The sequence below is a fragment of the Elaeis guineensis genome, chromosome 4 (assembly GCF_000442705.2).
Source record: "Elaeis guineensis isolate ETL-2024a chromosome 4, EG11, whole genome shotgun sequence".
In the NCBI taxonomy this organism is placed as follows: domain Eukaryota; kingdom Viridiplantae; phylum Streptophyta; class Magnoliopsida; order Arecales; family Arecaceae; genus Elaeis; species Elaeis guineensis.
In genome coordinates, this window is record NC_025996.2 from 129741264 (window position 1) to 129759062 (window position 17799).

Here is a 17799-nt window from a genome sequence, read left to right on the forward strand (position 1 = left end):
TTATCATACTAAAATATTTTTGGCCACCAATATTTCATCAAAAATAATTTCATTGCTAATAATTTAAATATATATTTTTTTAAAAATAATTTATAAATACATATTTTTAATTTATATTTATAATATTTTTTATAAATTAAAAATATAAAATAAAAATATAAAATTTACATAATAAATTGATAAATAAATTTTATTATTTTATTATATTAAATTAAAATTATAAAAAATTTAAAATAAAAATAAAAAAATACGTGAAGAAGCCGTCAAATATCGATATCTGGAGAATGAGCTGGGGAAGGGAAGCACTCGAAAGAGCTCAGACCGGCCTGCTGCTGCCTCATCAGCTATATCATCTGCTTCATCTATGCCATCTGCTCCATCATCTGAATCTGGAGCTGCTGATACTCATCGATGTATGCAGCCAACTCCTGAGCTCGCTGCTCAGCCTGCTGTCGATCTACGGTAGCTTGCTATCGATCCTCGCAATCTGCCTCTGCACCTTCGTCAGTCGAGCCTCGCATGCAAAATGGATGTCAGCTCTAGATGAGCATGAGGATGAGGGAGCAGTGATCCCATATCCTAGACTTCTAATATAATAGAGTCTCGTACCAAGCACCTGATCATAAATCTCATCATCTATAGGTGCGGTCGAGCCCTCAGGGGTAGGCTGGAATCTCATGTCTGTCATACGGTCTTGAAAATTAAAGTTATAGCTATTTTAATTTTGTAATAAAAATCAAATTGTGAATGAAAAAATAATTAAAAAAATTGATAAAGAGCTCCTGGCTCCCTGTCGTCCACTTCTCTGACCGTCGTTGGTGGGTCCACTGCTAGATATCGATCCTATCAGGAAGCTCACCACTCTCAGCATCTCTTTGTAATTTAAAAATTAATTAAAAAAATTTTACATAACTAAAAAATTATATGCTAATTAAAAGTTAAATATTACCTATCATGTACTCCATGTGACGAGCGAACGACCTCGAACTCCTATAATATGGTACGGTCTGTCTCGTCTGATTCACGATGTTTTGGGCATATTTTCTCTGTACAGTTACCAGTCAAATTAGTAGATAACAAATTTAATTTAAGAATAAATAATTTAATCATTAAACTCTAAAAAAAAATTTAGATGTGTAACCTGATATGTTGGATCCTCATAGTGCCGGCATATGATAGTCCAATCATCCATAGTGATACTGTCATAGGGCTGCTGCCGCACTGCCTCCTCCCCGTGATCCTGCACCACATGGTACCAATGTTGATGTATGTGATGGTGATAATCCTTGAAATGCAATAGTAAATGAATGTCCACAGCTTACCTCACATGATCCTCCTCAAAATTAATGATGTCGATACACCCTGCCAATAACAAATATTAGAAGAATACTGTGCAAATTAAATATTCATAATATAATTTATTTTATTTATAAGTGGGTGTAGAAAATCTCTCTCTGAGTCGGTAGAATGTGACACCAATCAAAGAGCATCACAGGGGCATAGCTGCATCATATGATGCCCAGCTCAGTCTGCCACGGCTCGCACCATCCTCTAATGGGCCTGGTGTAGTCGGTTGGTATCTCGATATGGAGATGCTGTCTCAGGTGCTCGCGTCTCCAATGCTCTAGAGCGAGGTTCTTCGATGGACCTCGCCCTCACATCACTATCGATGAAGACTGGTCTGAAACAATAATAAATAAATCATTAGTATGATAGCTATCCAAATAAAAGAATCAAATTTTATTGTATAAAAAATATAATAATACCACTCGGACCTGTCTCACTGGGACCCACCTTACTGGGACCTGCCAGTGCAGGACCCTCTGACAATGGAGCCGGTGTGGCAATGGAGATCGATGAAGGCACCTCAACCTCTGGGGTAGACTGTGAATGCAAATGTCGTCGTTTATCTTCTGGTGCCATATCTGCAATAATTGACATATAAATGAATATAGCATTGAATAATAATAATGAGAAATAAATTATATTCTAATGAATACAATTATATCGCATACCATTATTGTAAGAGAAGATTGAACGAAGAATATAGATCTACTCATCAATATTTGTATTTTCCTCGATGTGTATATCCTCCTCCGAATCATAATAATCGATATATGTATCTTCTTCTATCTCATCATCATTTATCAACTGATTGTCGCCCTCTGACTTATCAAGATTAAATACAAAATCAGCTTCAACTTCGTTGGACGGTAGATTAGCCCTATTCAAAGGTGCCGTTACAAGTTCTTTATCAACAAAAAGCTCGGCTAATGTTTGTTCTTCTTGCTAAAAAGCTTCCTCTTTATGTAAATCTAAATTTTCATCCATCTCTAATCAGATTGGTATGTCATATACACCTCTAGGTGTTATTTTTTGTACAACATGCCAATTACCTCGATACTTTAAATCCTTCAAATATATTACTTATTTTGCTTGAGTTGCTAATATATATGGCTCATTCTGGTACCATGTTCATGTAAAATTTACATTGATAAAGTGTGAATCAATATGAATACCGATCTTTTTATTATTAATATCCCACTATTCACACTGAAACAAGAATACAAAATTACTAGACCCATACTTCAGTTCTATGATATCTACCAGTACACCATAATATTCAATCTCTTCTTCTCCTTCATATCCTATTGTAGCAATCTTACTATTTTGGATCCGTCGTTGCATCTCAAGCTCCCTTGTGTGAAATCTCATTCCTCCAATGATATAGGATGCATAGTGATTAATCCTTCGATCGGGATCATATGCTAAATCGTACAACTCATCGATCGCACCCACTTCTTTATTGAAATACTTATGTTTCATCTACACTATAACATAAAAAATTATGTTGGTTTCAATAATATTATTTATAATTAAATAAATAATGTATTACTAGTGCAACTTACAAGATCACCAAATTATTTTGTAATTTTTTTCCTATGTCGATCATTAGCATCCATATTATTCTCTCTACATAGTATACTCTTATGCTCACTGCAACAAGTTATGATTTTTAATTTTACATCGATATAAAAAAATTACTTAAAATATTAAACAGTATGCTAAGATGGTACTTACTCAATAAAATTTTTAATTTTTTCATAATTATTTAGAACGTAAAAGTATACCTTGGATAGCTTATTCACGTCCATAAATTCATATCTCATTGCACCAATAGGTCGAACTATTTGTTTAAATATAAACAACATCGTCACCCTATTCATGGTCTGTGTTACGATCTATACGATTGAATCTTATTTTAATATCATCAAGATACATCGAGTAGAATGTGACATACTCCGTAGCTATATATGCTTCTGCTATAGACCCTTCAGATCTTGCTTTATTATACACATATTTTTTTAAGGTACATAAAAATCTACAAATAAAAATAAATTTAAATTTTAGAAATATATTTACATCTTACAATTGATATGATAAAGTGCGTATAATTTTTTTACCTTTCAATAGGATACATCCATCGATAATGTACCGGTCCAGCCAAAAGAGCTTCTTTTGAAAGATGAACAACCAGATGCACCATAACATCAAAAAATGATGGTAAATTTTTTTTTTTTTAACTTACAAAGAATGAGTACGATATCCTTTTCAGATCTCTCAAGTAAGTTAATCTTCAATTTTTGGCAACACAGTTCTCGGAAGAACACTCCTAGCTCAATCAATGCAGTTTGAACATCACCACCCAAATAGCCACGTATGACCACAGGAAGCAAACATTGCATCATCACATGGGAGTCATGACTTTTCATGCCAGAGATATTACCGTCGTTGTTCTCAACACACCATGATACGTTTGAAGCATATGCATCAAAAAACTTTACGATTTTAAACCATCCATAGAAATTCTTCTTTTCCTCATCAAATAGCAAATAGCATGTAGGTGGCATAAAAAATCTCTCACCTCGATGAACTAAATACAACTTCGACCGAATTTTTATTTTCTATAAATCAAGATGAGCTTTTGTACCATCTTTTATTTTTCTTGGGATGTTCAATACAGTACCGATGATATTATCACAAATATTCTTTTCAATATGTATTACATCTAGATTATGGTGAAGTAGTAGCTACTTCCAATACGATAGTTCGAAAAAGATGCTTCACTTCATCCAATTTAGCTCAGCTTCAGTACACTTCTGCTTGCAAGTACCCGATATTTTTTTAAATCGAATGTTTTGAATGACTTCAAGTTGTTCTAAAATTTTTGCTCCACTTAAATCTTTAGGTGGTGGATGTCGATCAGACTTACTATCAAAATATTAATTATAATGGATCCTCCAAGAATGATTACCTGGGAGAAATCGTCGATGACTCATGAAACATATTTTTTGTCCGTACTTTAAATGTAAGGAGGATGCATCCTTATTACATATTGGACATGCAAGATATTTTTTGGTGCTCCATCCAGATAAGTTTTTATATGCAGAAAAATTATTTCTGATCCATAGAATCGAAGCATGCAACTTAAAATTACTTCGACTCACAGAATAATATGTCTGTACCCCATTTTTTCCATAGCTCCTTCAGATCATCAATTAAAGGTCGTAGGTATATATCAATTTCATTATTAGGTGCTTTTGAACCCGAAATCAACAGTGACATAAAAATAAATTATTGTTTCATGCACTTCTAAGGTGACACATTATATACAACTAGCATCACAGGCCACATACTGTAAGAGATACTCAAATTGCCAAAGGGATTAAATCTATCTGTCGCTAGACCAAGCCAGATATTGCATAGGTCACTCGTAAAGTACGGATGCTTTGCATCGAAATCTTTCCACATTAAAGAGTCGGTCGGATGGCTAAGTATATTCTCCTTTGAAATCTACTACTCATAATGCCATCTCATTTCTTTAGCTGTCTTTGTGGGCATATACAATCTTTGAAGTCTTGAAATCAATAGAAAATATCTCAAAATCTTTTGAGGTATCTTCTTTGCTTTTCTGTTATCAATTTTGTATCTAAACTCACCGCATTTCAGACATTCAGTTGCCTGTTTGTTATCCTTATAAAATAATATACAGTCATTTTTGCAGGCATGTATAGGAATATAGCCAAGTCTCAATTTTCGTATGTATATTTTTGCTTCAGAATATGATTTTAGAAGTCTTTATCCATCGAGAAGACTTGCTTTAATCAATGTCAAAATTTGATCAAATGACTTCTGACTCCATCGATTCATGATTTTAATATAAAGTAATTTTATCAAAAACTCTAACTTAGAAAATATTATACAATTTAGATAGAGTGGCTCTCGTGCATCTCTTACAAGCTTTACAAACTGTTCAAAAGTCCCTTCTACCTCAAGCCGGATATTATGTTCATGATCAGAATTACTTTCAGATGCAGTAGTACTCATGCATACATTTGAACAAGCATCCTGATGTAAATCATCTAATAATTCTTCTATACCACTATGTTCGACAGGTCCAGCAGCATCACTATCATCTTCGGTATCGTCATCATCGTGCACCACTTTATTCGGATCACCCTCTCCATGCTATATCCAACAAGTATATTTCTTATCCATACCATAATGTAGCAGATGCTTCTCAACAAGTGCTATGTGACGATATACCATATTGACACATCTCTTGTATGGATACTTTATCCGACTAGCACTGTCAGCCTTATGCCATGCAAACTCAATAAAATCTCAAACTTCTATTCGATATTCAGACAAAAATATACCTCTAGCATTCATCCAATTTTTGTTGATATCCATCTAACAATAAATAAAAAATTATTAACAATAAAAAAAAGGTTCAGTGGTATTCATCCGAACCGGATCTCGATCCGAATTTTGGATTAAATCACGATCTGAATTCCAACCAAAATTCTGATCCGAATTCAGACACGGATCACTTTATACAAAACAACACATATTAAAAAACACAGACTGAATAGTAACATAGAAAATATCCTTTTATTAATTTAATAAAGTAAAAATGCATGATCCTATCTATTTCAAATCATTACTAACAAGTGTGGTCTTATCCCTTTCAGAAAAGTAATAATCTTATTATTGTTATTAGTAAATATTTTATCTTATTATTGTGGAAATTTTGGTAGCATCTACCAATGGTTCTTCAAGTATACGATGTGAATATGATACCTACGCACCCTATCCACCATATATCCAGAGAACAATGGACAGATAACTACTGAATACTACATAATGAAACAAAATATCAACTATTAACAACAATAAGATTATTACTTTTCCAAAAAGTCTGAATACGGGACATCCAAGAGTCGATCTCGATGAAGATCGACTCTTGAACGGAAATCTATGGCTCAATATAATTTAACTACCATCTCTAAACATACATTCGAAGATAGATTTCTAATTTATCAAAAAAGAATAACTCTGTATTGAAATTTTTTCATCAAAAATTTTAATAGAGTTTTTTTCTAAAATAAAAATATTTTTTATATTTAATTATAATAAATAAAAATATATAAAATAATACATAAAATAATTAAATTGTAATAAGTAACAGCAATATGCATTGTGTTAGTGGAATAAAAAATAATTAATCAAATAATTAAATAATTTTAGCAGTAACACTAAAAAATTTATGCAACAAATATAATTAATTAAATAATTAATCAAATAATTTCTCCGACCCGGTCTCCACTGGCCGACACCCTCCCCGACCTCGTCTCCCCCAATCGCCCCCTCCTCGACACCCTCCCCGGCCCCATCTCCCCCGACCGCCCCCTCCCTGGCCCCGTCTCCATCGACTGACACCATCCTCGACCCCATCTCCCCCGACCGCCCCCTCCTCGACCTCGTCTCCACCGGTCGACACCCTCCCCGACCCCATCTCCCTTGACCGCCAGCGGCCCTGTCCCCACCCCATCTCCCCCGACCGCTAGCGGCCCTATCCCCAGCCTCGTCTCCTTCGGCCCAATCCCCTAACTGCCCCCTCCTCGGCCCCGTCTCCATCGATCGACACCCTTCCCGACCCCATCTCCCCCGACCGCCAGTGGCCCTGTCCCCACCCCATCTCCCCCGACCGCCAGCGGCCCTATCCCTAGCCTCATCTCCTTCGACCACCGGTAGGCCCCCTCCCTGACCCTGTCTCCCCCGACTGCCGGCCGCCCCTCTCTGGCCCCGTCTCCATCGGCCGACACCTTCCCCAGTCCCATCTCCCCTAGCCACCCCCTCCCAGGCCCCGCCTCCACTGGCTGACACCCTCTCCAACCCCGTCTCCTTCGACCGTCGGCAAGCCCCCTCCCCGGCCCCATCTCCTTCGGCCGCCGACAGGTCCCCTCCCCAGCCCCACCTCCTCCCCGACCCCATCTCTGCCTGCCAACACCCTCTCCGACCCCATCTCCCTGGGTCACCCCCTCCTCGGCCCTGTCTCCACCGACCGACACCCACCCCGGCCCTATCTCCCCCAGCAGCCAGCAGCCCTATCCCCGGCCCCATCTCCTTCGACTGCCGGCAGGCCCCCTCCGTGGCCCCGTCTCCTCCAGCCGCCCCCTCCCCGACCCCGTCTCCACCAGCCGACACCCTCCCCGACCCCGTCTCCCCCGGCCGCCAGTGGCCCTGTCCCTGGCCCCGTCTCTTTCGGCCATCGACAGGCCCCCTCTTCGACCGCCGGCCGTCCCCTCCCCAGCCCCGTCTCCGTCGGCCGACACCCTCCTCGGCCCCATCTCCCCCCGCCGCCAGCGGCCCTATCCCCAACCCCATCTCTTTCGACCGCTGGCAGGCCCCCTCCCCTGCCCCATCTCCCCCAACCGCTGGTCGCCCCCTCCCTTGCCCCATCTTCTCTTTTTCTTTTTTTCTTTGTTTTTCCTTTTTTTTCCTTTTTTCTCCTTTTTTTTCTTTTTTTTTCCTTTTTTTTCTTTTCTTTTTTTTTTCCCCCTCTGTTCTATCTTCCCTTCCTCCCTCCTCACCGCCCCCTCCCTGGCCCCATCTCCCCTGGCTGCTGGCCGCCCCCTCCTCGGCCCAATCTCCGCCGGCCGACACCCTCCCTGACGATGGAGACAGGGTCGTCGACTGCCCCCTCCCTGGCCCATCCCCCACCAGCCACATCCCGCCCCAAACCCTCCCCAGCCCCCATCTCCAGCCCCAGACCCCATCCCCATCGGCCTGGTCTCAGTCGCCACCAGCCTCATCTCTACCGCCATCGGCCGACCACTCTCCGACCCCTTGGTGGCCTGAGAAAATAGCAAAAAAAAAGAAAAAGTCTTGAAATCATTTTCTCCGACGATGGACGACGACGAACGGGAAGTGACGGGATGGTGAACGGCGAATGGACATGAACGAGACGGACAGCGACGGCGGACGGCGAATGGTAGACGGATGCGAACGACGATGGACTGAGATCGGGCTGGAAGGACTGAGACCAGACCGAACGGCAATGGTGGATTGAGACCAGACCAGACGACGGTGGTGGACGGACGTGGACGGCGGTGGACGTGGCGGTGAGAAGCGACGGAAGGGAGAGGGGGAGAGCAGAGAGGGGGAGGGGGGAAGGGGGATTTCACATGAAATGGGGGGAAGAAGAAGGGTTTCGCGCGAAGAGACATGATGGGATGTGAACTATTAGCGACGAAAATTTTCATCGCTAATAATGAATTTTCATCGCTAATAATTCAAAAAAAAATTCTTCGGTAAAAAAAATTTTCCACCAAAAAAAAATATTTACGATGAAAATGAATATTTCATCGTTAATAACACTACTAATGATGGAAAATAATTTTCATCATTAATAATTTTTGTCAAAAAAATTATCCCATTTTCCTGCTAAAAAAGTTTTCCCACCAAAAAATATTTATTTGCGACGAAAAATATTGCATCGTTAATTAGGTTATTAGTGACAGAAAAAAATTTTTATCACTAATAATTTTTGATTAAAAAAATTGCCCCAATTTTTCAAAAAATTTATGATGAAAATGAAATATCTCATCATTAATTATCTTATTAGCAATGAAAAATAATTTTCATTGCTAATTATTTTTTATGAAAAAAATTTGGATGGATATTATTTTACTATTTCTATATATATATTTAAAAAATAATCCATTATATGACCTAGAACCCGCACACAATGCAGGAGCTCAAAATTTGTTAATAAATATATTAGATCTCAATCAAGTTTCCTCCAATCTCTATTCTTGAAATTTTTTAAAATAAACGGTAATGATAAATAATATTTATTGTAGTTGGGCATATGCATAGAGGGTATTGTTTTTATAATTTGAAAAAGATATGTGATTTCATGGGATACAATTTTCTCTCTTCTTCAAGCAAAAATAAACTAGGAAAGATATTAATTTATTTTTACATATTTATTTTTATATTAAATCTAAGTTTCAAGCTTTTTTTACTAAGTTATGCAACATATATCCACCCTATACAGTCATATTCTATAAGTTTTATTTTTTTGTTATGGAAACTTATTTTATTTAATACTATAAAAAGTATGCTTTAGTAGTATTAACTGTAGTTTGAGTTAAGAGTATTTGATTACTTGAGTAAAACTCATTTCAGTTCTTATTAGTCTAAGTCATTCTAAGTATGTTTGAATTTGGATCCTCAGGTTGGGAACTGAATTTGATCCTTTGAGATAACCAAATACTCAAAATTACTTTTCATACCTTCTAATTAAACTTAGAATAATTTATGGATAACTAAATATTTTAGAAAATACTAATTTATTATGAAAAATTATGATAAATATTATTATTTTGTATGATATTAATTATGCTCCATTTTTTTTATTAAAGTAACTTAGATAGAGACACCATAATTAATATGATTTATCATAAAAAATATCTTATTATTTCGACATGATCAATCAATATTATAAATTTTGAACTTGATGAACATTATACCTATTATGCATAACTTAATTACATCATCATGCAAATGACTTATACAATTACTAAAAAGTTTAGAAGAGCTTTTATTTAAAAAAGTTTAGGAGGACTAGTTTGGTATACATTCAAGAATCTTTGGATAACCTTTTTATGGATCATATTTTAACATATAAAGATCCAGTATTATCTCCTTTCTATGTTCTTGAGCAGATACAAGGCTTTTGTACTTTATGACCTCTGGTCGGTCTATAGAACTAATAACCTATGCAAAATTGAGCAATGAGACAGATTTAAAGAAACTTAAAAATATAAAGTATTATCATAAATAATATTTATTTTTTTAAATTTTTTTTAGAAATATTAACGATGAAAATATTTATATCTCAAATAATTGACTATTTATGATGAAAAATTTTTTTATCACTAATAATCTGTAATTTTTAAATTGTTAAATTTTTTTATTTTTTTAATATATTAGTGATAAAAAATTTTATCATAAATATATGAGTATTTATGATGAAAAGCTAATTTTCATCATAAATACCTAATTATTTATGATATAATATTTTTATCACAATTAATCTATAACTTTTAAATTTCTAAATTTTTTATTTTTTTAAATATTAACAATGAAAATTTTTCATCGTAAATAGTGAGTATTTACGATGAAAAGTGGATGATCGTTGCATATACATAATGATTTACGATGCAAAATTTTTATTACTAATAATCTATAATTTTTGAATTTTTAAAATTTTTTATTTTTTCATGTATTAGTGATGAAAAATTTTCATCATAAATCATTATTTATTTGTGATGAAAATCCACTTTCCATCATAAATACTCAATTATTTATGATGTAATATTTTCATCACAAATAATCTATAATTTTTAAATTTTTAATTTTTTTTAAATATTAGCAACAAAAAATTTTCATCATAAATAAGACTTATTTATGATGAAAATTTTATTTTCATCATTAATACTCAAGTATTTACGACATAACATTTTTATCATAAATAATCTATAATTTTTAAATTTTTTATTTTTTTAAATATCAATGACAAAAATGTTTCATCATAAATAAGAAGGTATTTGCAATGGCTAATTAGTTTTTATTGGAAATACTTCATTATTTACGATGAAAAATTTTTATTGTAAATAATCTATAATTTTTTAATTTTTAATTTTTTTTTTCTTCAAGTATTAGTAATAAAAAATTTTGATCATAAATAACATATATTTATGATAAAAAATGAGTGTTCATCGCAAACACTTATATTATTTACGATGAAACTATTTTCATCACTAATATTTAAAAATTTAAAATTGAAATAAATATTTTATTATTTATGATGAAAATAATCATCACAAATAATACGTATTTATGATAAAAAAAATTTCATTACAAATATGAAGTTATTTACGATGAAAAAAAATTTTCATCATAAATATTTTATTATTAGCGATGAATATAATTTTTCATCCTAAATAGTCTTATTTGCGATAAAAAGTGCTTTCATCATAAATAAATTTGTCATAAAAACTCTCTTTTCTTGTAGTGATAATCTGCTGGTAAGGGTCATATGCCGAGCTACTATAACTCGCTAGCAAGGGCCGTATATAGCTATTTGAGAGCCCATAGTCATACTTCTTAAATCATATTTTCATAAAATATATGCTGTTACATCATAAATAAATAAGTTGAAAGATATTTAAAGCCTTTACAGGGTTCATAATTCATATAGTGAAGCAAGCATGAAATCAATATTTTTATAACAACTATGCAAATTTTCATAAATATAGGATTCGTTTCATGAACAAATCATTAATATTAGAATGTCTATAAAATCATACTTTTCATGACAATACATGATTTACATAAAATTATATACTTGCTCCTTAATTTCAAAAAATGCAAAATCATCGATATCAAATATTCTTTTTATATTTCATAAAGTCTTATGCATTGAAAGCATTTGGTAATTCAAAAAGAAGCAAGAAGTGTCAGGGTTACTTACCTCTTCCGTCATAATCTTTTAAACTTCTCTAGACAAATTTATCGAATCTATTTATCATATTAAAAATATAATTAGTTTCTATTTTATAAATTCAATTATAAGAAAAGAAAACTATAGATTGGATGGTTGGTCTAGCAAGCTATCCAGGCATCGAGGCAATTCAAGGCCTCCTAGCTGAGGGTCAATCTAAGTGTTTCAATCAAGTAATTATGAAGCATGGATTGGATCAAGATCAAGATTGATCAACAGGGTTCATCAAAAATGGATTTCAAATATACTCGATATTTGAAATCCATTAGATTCCAAGCTGAGGGTCAATCTAAGTATTTCGATCAAGCAATCATGAAGCACATATTGGATCAAGGTCAAGATTGATCAACAGGGTTCATCAACAATGGGTTTCAAATTACTCGATATGGTAGGGGTGGGGTTGACATACTACATGGATATCAAAGTGATTTCAGATCTCTTTGAAAAGATCATATCAAGTTCATATTAAGGTTCACGGGTCAGATAAAGAGAGAAAAAGGGAGGGTATAGGGAGAAACCTTAAAGAGGAGAGAGAGCAGTCTTCTCTCTCTTTCTTTTTTTTTTTCTTTTCTTCTCTTCTTCTTCTTCTTTTATTTTCTCCTTCCTTTTCTTGGCCAAACAAGGGAGGGATATGGGTGGGGGCTGGTGCTCTGATGGGTTGTGGCGGCATAGCTAGAGGACCGATAGCGATGGCCAATAGTGAGTAGCAACGGACGACCGATGGCGAGGGCTGAACAGCGAGAAAATCAAGGAAAAATTTTAGAAAATAGGGGACTACTTTTGATAGATTTTTGACAGATCGGATGGCCGATGATCGTATGCAAAGGCATGGGGAGAATGGGAGGGGAGAGAGGACATGAGATTGGAGCCTTATCTCGACTCTAGTGGTGTCTCAGCTTGGATTTTCGATGGGTGCAAGCATGAGGTGCCATGACTTCAACAGGAGAAAAGGGCTGACGCTCATCGGTGGAGGGCCTTAAGGGGGAGGGGGGTTTAGTTATAGAGGATCTCCTAGGATTTTGGCAGTCCTAGAAGTCCGATTTTATGTCGGATTCAATAGGGAAGAAGACTCCCATCGGGAGTCTTCGTTCCACTATATTTTTCTTCTTTTTCTTTTTTCTAGGCTATGTTGGGATTTGTGCTTAGATTAGGATATCACACCTTGGCCTCTAGATGACCTTCATCCACACCCTCCTTTTGGACTTTGATTTATCTCCTCTTTGTTATTGTGGTCTTCACTTTCATGACCTCATCCTTGACCTCTTTGACTCATTTCATTCTTAGAGTCTTCTTTTTCCTTCTTCAGAGTAAACTTAGATTGAAAATCTTGCTTCAAAGGCTCTTATTTCTTCTTGTTAAGCCTTTGTTTATGCACTTGTAAGGAACCCATGAGTTCATCAATTGTCATGGCATCTACGTCCTTCAATTCTATGATAGCGACTATGATGTAGTCAAACATGATATCTAATGAGTGTAGAATTTTCTCTACTACTCATGTATCACTCTAGGTCTCATCATTCTTTCTCAATTGATTGATGATGGTCAAGACTCTTGTAAAGAAATTCGAGATGGATTCGGAGTCCATTTGTAGAGCTTCAAATTTGCTTCTAATAGTTTGAAGATGAATTTTCTTCACTTTCTCAACTCCTTTATATGCATTTTGAAGAATCTCTCATGCTTTTTTGGAGGTAGTGGTTGCTACAATCTTCTCAAAAATTGACTCATCTATGGTTTGGTAGATGAAGTAGAGAGCCTTCTTATCTTCCTTCATCAAGTCCTGCAGAACCTCTCATTGTTGTGCCATAAGAGTATTCTCCATCTCTGGCTTCTTTATAGCCTCTTTTGATTATGTTTCAAATATCTTGAGATCCAACCTACTTCTTCATTTAGATACTTCAATTCTCACAATTGGTGTTGGTGAGATGAGGAAGAGATAACTATAAAAGCCCCTCTACATTAGCCATTGCTCTGATATCACTTTGATATAGTTAGTGGAAGTATGGTAGGATTGGTATATTGGACAAGAAATATTAAGAGACCATAAAAGAAGATTTATTGAATCAAATATCACTTGATTTCCATTCCAAAATGATTTCTTTTATATATATATATATATATATATATATATATATATATAGACTTAGAAGATTATATATATATAGACTTGGGAGACTTTCTAATTAAGCTATATATATCACCACACATGAACATATGATTCTTCAAACTTGGTTAGATAGTTCTAATCCAAATATTAATTTTCTTAATCCCAATTCTCTTGGGAAGACTCACAACATTAATACTTCTAGTCCCAATTCTCTTGAAAAGACTCAACATTAATTATCTTAGTCCCAATTCTCTTGAGAAGACTCATATTGGAATCATACTTTGACTCTTGAAATAAGGACTCTTGCAAACATACAAACTTGACTCTTTGACTATAAGAAATAGCATCCTTTGATTCTAGAAAATATCATATTTGGACTATAAGATTCATGCACAATTAAGTTTAGTTATTTCCAACAGCACGGTGGAGCAATAGCAATTACCTGGCTACTCATGCCAAAAACTCAGCAAGAGTGCAAAGACAGAAGTAGTTGATGCGGTGGATTTACCATTTGAAGAATTTTCAAAGTGGGATCATGAAATATAGAAGGTGAACCCTTTGCTTCATTGCTATTCATTGCATAGGTGTAATCCTCTACTTCCCTGGTGTCATTGATGACATTAATATTGCCACTAGAGGTGCCCTCCATTTATAACCAAGTGTGCTCCACTGAATCTATTGAGAATGAAAATATTATCAGAGAAGCTGACTAACTACATAAGAAGAGCCAAAACAACATTCTCGGGTAACAGGATGAAACTGGAAGAATTCTAATAGCATCCACTTTAGAAACCTGCAAACTTCAGTTTTTTACATGTAGCATTGAGTTTACAATTGAGTATCATGACCTGGATATTATAAACTTTTGTTTGGAAAGAATAATAGATGTTGGTTTAATCTGGAATCTAAAGAGCTCGTTGTTACGTGATGGACATGGCAACATTTTTCTTCAGTAACATTAACTATTACTTTTCAACAAAATATGGACTGCTGCAAGCATTATCTTATAAACATAATGTCGCAGACAGTGTTTCACCTAAGCTAAAGAAGCTGAATGACTAGCTCAGAATTACTTGGTGTTCATAGCAGCTAGTGTTCATCTTTAAAAGGGCATGAGCATGACGGGTTAATTGGTTATTATGTTAGGTCTCCCAGTGAGGCGAGAAGAGAGGAAAGGATAAAACAAAACACTTCCATTCAAATTCCACTAGTTACCTAAATTCAAGAAAGCCAACAACTTTCAAAGAGGCCAGATTGGCCCTTTGCCAGTGGATGGAACAGTTTACAAGTAATAACTGATACTCATGACATTATGATTCTTCTAATTCTTCAGCATGATTTGGTGATGAAACGGCGATGCCCATCCCATCTTTGGGTATTTCGGGAAGCGAAAGATCACCGTCCAACAACTGCATCACTTGGCGCATGGTTGGTCTAGCTGCACGTACAGGATTTGAACAAAGCAATCCAATCTTTAAGATCAGTTCCACTTCCCCCACATCATAATCACCTGCCAGTCTTGCATCTATAACCTCTAGAATTACTCCATTCCTCCAACTCCCCCACACCCAGTCCACCAAATGAAGATCCGGTGATTCTTGGTGCATTATTGGCCTCTTTCCACAGACAACCTCAAGTATGAAAACCCCGAAGGCGAAGACATCAGTGCTTGTAGTTGCCCTGCCTGTTTTAGTGAGCTCTGGAGCAATATAACCAAAAGTTCCCACCACATGAGTAATTTGGGGATCGCTACCAGGATCATACAATCTTGATAGTCCAAAGTCTCCCAACTTACCATTCATTTCACCGTCCAATAAGATATTGCTGGCTTTTATATCTGTGTACAACAATCTGCTCCCACTCTTCATGCAAGTAAAGCAAACCTGAAGCCACGCCTTTGATAATTTTTAGTCTCTGACTCCAGCTAGGTGTTGTTGGCTTGTTTGTATCATAAAGGAACTTGTCAAGACTTCCATTGGACAAGAAGTCATAGACCAAAAGGAGTTCCCCTTTCCTGCGGCTATAGCCAAGAAGTTCGACCAAATTGCGGTGACGGAGTTGGCTGTTACTCGCAATCTCCCCAACAAACTCCCTCATTCCTTGCTTAAAATCATGAGATATCCTCTTCACTGCAATTTCGGTTTTTGAGGTGGGTAGCTTGCCTTTGTAGACTCTTCCAAAACCACCAACTCCCAAAAGATTTTCTTCTCGAAAGCCTTCGGTAGCCTTGAATAGTTATTTATATGAGAATCTATGAGTTCTATGTTCTAGCTCCCACTCTTCAAGAACTTCGACATATCTTGCCTTTCTTCTTGTTATGTAAGCGATACAGCAGGCAGTTATAGCTATGAACACCGCAACTCCTAAGGACAGCCAAATTATCAAAGGTGTTAGTTTCCTTCTATGCGTTTTGAAAGGAACTGAAGGCAGGCTCGACAGGTTGAGGGCAGCCGCTTGCCCATTTATATTAAAGCTCCAGCCCAGAACACAATGAGAAGATAGCGTGGAGCCTGTAGAAGAAGAGAACCCAACATACATGGTGTCCAAAATTACCGAGGACAGATCAATTAATGAATACAACAATGGACGGCTTGGTTTGGGCACACTGATGGGGGATACTGTTACATTTAGCTTCTTCTCTTGATTGCTATAATCTACCCACACCAGCATCGGTTCCCTGCTTACAAGGCTGAGGTTCTTGAACTTACCATTTTTCTCGGTGAAATAAGCTGCCGACGCGGCGTTTATGGACATTAATCCATTGACGTCAATTCCAACATGGTTGCTGTCAATATCGCTAAACTCCATATTGAGGACGGTGTCTAGCTCAATGGCAAGGACGTGATTTGATGAATTTCCATTATTGGTAGAATTGAAGAGACCTAGGTATTGGTTGGTCAGAGCCCCAGGGAGCCCCCTGGTTGGAGAGAGCACAAATGCAAGCCCATTGCCACTCGCATCTGGATATTCGGTGGGTATTGCAAAAACAAAGCAAGTAGAGAAGGAGTGAACGTTACCATCCGCGGTATTCTTCAAATGCAGTGGCACTTTGTGGAATGCATGTCCTTGCTGGTTCTTTGTACTGTTGGTTAATCGCAGAAGGCCATTGGGTGTGATCTCTGCTACGCCATCAAGGTATAACTCACTCCCATTCAATCCGTTGTATGTGAATTCATCATATTTGGTTCCTGTGATTCCCGTAAGCAGACATATCACCAAAAGAAAGGGTAGTTTTACCTCCATTTGGAGAAGAATGGGAGATTTTCTTTGTGGGCAATTCGGTGGTTATTTGCCACATATTATGATGTCTAACCCTGGATCTATTCAACATTGGCGTCCAGCAACAATTGAAGAGACTTGCTTGACCAGCTCATCCACCCACATCCCATTTCATGTTGAAAGATTGTCCAGAGACTTGCTTGCACAAGGGCCACACAAGTCCCTGTTGAAAATACTAAACTAATCCTGCAGGGTCCTTTGATGTTTCGAGGTTCCTTTTGCAATGACCACATGCGATGACTAGCAAGTCTATATAGTCGGCGCTTGGAAAGTTAGGAGAGGATTCGAGGTTCCTTTTGCAATGATTGGAACAGCACATGCGATGACTAGCAAGTCTATATAGTCGGCGCTTGGAAAGTTAGGAGAGGACAGAAAGTAGTGCAGGGGCCAGAGGATGACTAAAATTCTTTGCCTGCAATATGGTTGGCACTTGGAAAGTTAGGAGAGGATAGAAAGTAGTGAAGGGCTTATGCGATGACTAGAAGTCTTTGATTGCAGT

General features: G+C 36.6%; 1 pseudogene; it reads right to left on the reverse strand.

Annotated features, from left to right (window-relative positions):
- Window positions 1-15199: 15199 nt before the first annotated feature.
- On the reverse strand, window positions 15200-17498 carry LOC140857584 (L-type lectin-domain containing receptor kinase IV.2-like; annotated as a pseudogene).
- Between the last annotated feature and the right edge of the window lie 301 nt (window positions 17499-17799).